The 3,585-nt window shown below is 52.0% G+C and overlaps 1 long non-coding RNA gene across 1 annotated transcript; it reads right to left on the reverse strand.

Annotated features, from left to right (window-relative positions):
• Positions 1-2,779: 2,779 nt before the first annotated feature.
• Positions 2,780-3,585, reverse strand: LOC116455724. The gene is made up of 2 exons (XR_004244457.1): positions 3,354-3,585; positions 2,780-3,179 (listed from the first exon to the last, which is right to left on the reverse strand). It is a non-coding gene; the product is annotated as an uncharacterized LOC116455724 (long non-coding RNA).

Raw genomic sequence — 3,585 nt, forward strand, 5'->3', positions numbered from 1 at the left:
GGTGACATCCAGTGCTTGGCATGTGTGGAAAAACCCTGAACATTGAACAGCCCATTGAATCCTCTCCTCTCCTCTCCCTCTCCTCTCCCTCTCCTCTCCTCTCCCTCTCCTCTCCTCTGGCTCTCCAGTCCCTCTTTCCCTAACGCCCATACAGAGCACAGACCTCATTAGGAGATAATTCAATTAGGTAAGATCAGCTATGAGAGCTCATAAACCGACCCAGGAAGGAGCCAGATGAGGGGGCAGCCCCTCCCCTGGTAATGAATTGAGGCAAATGTCCCTGGTGTGACATCCAGGCTGGGCAGCCCTCCCTGGGCCAGCTGTCCCTGTGCCAGCCCCCCGGTCCCCAGAGCTGCCCAGGCTGCCCAGCTGGGCCCATGTCCTGCACCCCACCCGGCTGCTTTGTTCTCCTGGAAGCTCATTTTATTTATGGAGGGTGTTAAAAGATATTGAATCCCTGCAGGGGCTCAGCTCCAGGAGAGGGAGAGAAGAGGAATTTCCATCTGCTACCAGTGGATACAGGAGAGGCCAAAAGAGGGCTGCCTTTGAAACCTCTGCAAAGCTGGGGGTTGGTTTTACAAAATAAAAGCCAGGGCTGGGTCGGTTTCAGGGCAGCACAGGAGTGAGGAGAGGTTACAGCAGCATTTAAGCTTTTGACCTGCATTTACATTTTAACATCTCTCACCCTCTGCAGAATTCATCTGACCAGGCTGGAGTGGGAATGAGGAAACTTCCCAGAAATACAAAACACACTGACTGGGAAACAGCAGAGCACGAAATGCAGGAGCCCTGCTGAGGCTGCCTTCCCCCAGAGTGAAACACAAACACCTTGGGCCACTCTTTCATTCCCAGTAAGGATGTGGCTGCCCCATCCCTGGAACTGCCCAAGGCCAGGCTGGACGGGGTTTGGAGCCACCTGGGACAGTGGGAGGTGAGGGACTGGAGCATCCCCTGTGTGAGGAGAGGCTGAGGGGGCTGAGCCTGGAAAGAGAAGGCTCGGGGGATGCTGGACAGGTGTTTATTGCTCTTCCCAGTGTGGGGATTCCCTCCAGCCTTGGCTTCACCCCCACACCAGGGTGTTTGCACACATTCTGTCACAATATTTCAGATTTTCGATGGATGTGAAAGGCTCAGCAGGTCTGGAGGACGGTGGCTGGAGCCCTCCCTCTCTACGTGCTCATGACTTGGGTATTTCCATCCCTCCTCATCTCTGTTTGCAGGCAGGAGCCGCTGTGACTCCGAGGCGTTTTAAATCAAATTTTGACTGGTTTAAATTGCCCAAGCCCAGCCTCCTTCCAGCAGCTCCCTCCAGTGGCTGGCTCCAGGAGCTGTTTTCCTGCAAACCCCCTCATTTTTGGGAACCCTCTGTTTGTAATTGTGGGATAAACATAAAACCCAGGCAAACAGCACTGACGGTGTCCCAGGCACACCTGGGCACTCGGCATTCCCAAGGTGCAGCTTGCCAGGAAACACAAGCCCCGAGGATCTGAGCTCAGGGAAGCAACAGTGAGTGCAGTTGTTTAATTGAGCCTCTGTGGGCTGAAATGTGAAGGGGAAGGTGTTGCAAGACAAGAGGATTTCTCACCAGAAAGCTCAGGTGGAAATACTAATGGGAAATATTAATGGGAAATATTTCACAAGCTGCTGGTTTGAACCCACCTACATTTCTTTTTCAGCCTGAAGTCCCTTAGAATAGGTGAGAGCTGAATCCAAAGGATATAAACCACCCCTGGTTTGCTCTGTGAGATTCCTACCATTTCCCAGGTGCAGTTTGGTGTGATGGAGATGATTCTTCAGCTGGAAAACAAGGGCCATTGCTGTAACATTTCAGCTGGAAGAAGGATGCCCTGATCCGCTGGGCTGTTCCTCAGGCACAGGCACAGGAATTGCCAGTGTTGATTCATTCAGCTCAGGCCCAAGCAGGTCAAAATCAATCATGTCAAAAATACATCACCTGCACTCAATAAGTTTTTTAAAAGGGAATGAGAGGTGCAGGCTGCAGGAATAAATCACGGCAGAACGGGGGCTTGCTTGGAAACAAACCCATCATTTGCTCTGAAAGGATAAATATGTTGTTTGCGCCGAACATTTCCGCAATATTTAACAGACGGCTTGGCAAGGAGACGAGGCTTGGCTTGGAAAAGCTGTGTCTCAAGCTCAAAAAAATGAGATTGAGGATCAGAGCCCCCCCCTTTCTGAGACCTACAGCTCCCTCTTAGAGGTTTGAATGACACCTTTGCCATGGGCAAGGCTTGAAATTGGGAAAAAGAGGATTTTTCCCTCCAGCACTGCATGGAAATGTTGTTTATATAAAGACCTCAGCCTGATCCCCAAATGTCCTGCCCCAGGGATGAATCTCCAGTGTGTCTCACACCAGGATCAGCTTCCAGGGCAGTGGGCATCACCTTTCCCTGTCTCCTTGGCACAGGAGGCTGCCAGGAACGGAACCAAGGCGTGATGAGCTGGGAGCACATTCCCAGGCTGACAAAAGCAGTGGGTGCAGAAGCCTCCAGCAGCACAGAGCTGTGAGTTATTGTAGCTGCTCGTGTTTGGTCAGAGTAAATCATCCCAGCCCTGCTGACAGCGCTGCAGCTCATCCAGCCTGTGTCAGCTGGAAATTCACCCCGTTTTCCTCGGCTGAACACAACATTATGGAATCTCCAGGGAAAAAAGCACCGGAGACAGGGCTGCAATGAGAAGGATTAGGCGGAGGCAGAAGCGTTAAAAGCAAAGGGTGACAACTGAGATAGGGATTGTAGGGATGGTGTCACATCTGCCATCAGCACTTCATACACAGATTTTTGTTTTATTCAGGGTGTTTGAAAGAGGAAAAGAAAGAAGAACACTAAAAGAGCAAACACTTCTTCCAAGAGTTAAACTTCCAGAGCAGCAACTCCCTGGGGAGCTGTGCCCCGGCTCAGGCATCTGAGCCTCATTGTCAGGTGGAGATTTCACATGGATTCGATCAGCGGGCTCTGGGAAGAAGCATTTCCCACCTCAGCATCCCTGCCAGCCCAGGGAGAGGCAGGGAGCCCCAGAGGGAGGAGCTCCAATGTTCCCAATTTCACAGGTGGCTGAGCGCACCCGCAGAGACTGCTCTGCCACACCAGCCCTGCCAGGACGTGTGCCTCCCTTTCCATCCAGTCCAACTGCAGGGAAAACTTGGGAATAAACAGCACCTGCGATGGCAAGAGAAAGATTCTGTCTTATACCTCACTCCCCACTCGCCTCCATTCTCACTTTTTCATTCTAAGGGATATTTCTTTTGCCTCGCTGCTGCCAAGTTCCTGGTTTTAAGCAGCTCTCCCAATTCATCAATGAAAAATGAATCACGGAGCTGAGTCAGCCCAGACCTCAGGCAGCTGATTTCAGGAGCAGCCAGGAATCAAAGCGCCTGCAAGGAGCAGCTCCACACATCCTGTGTTTCCCATGGGAGCAGCCTGGATCCGGAGAGCTCACCGGTGGTGTTGGACATTTCCTTGGGGTGGAGAGAGCAGATCCCATCCCGAGGGAACATAGCCCTCACACCTGAGGACAAGCCCTTGCGAAGACTTGAAGGATTTGTGGGAAGTTTCCCAGTCCCTG

The sequence above is a fragment of the Corvus moneduloides genome, chromosome 25 (assembly GCF_009650955.1).
Source record: "Corvus moneduloides isolate bCorMon1 chromosome 25, bCorMon1.pri, whole genome shotgun sequence".
Lineage (NCBI taxonomy): Eukaryota > Metazoa > Chordata > Aves > Passeriformes > Corvidae > Corvus > Corvus moneduloides.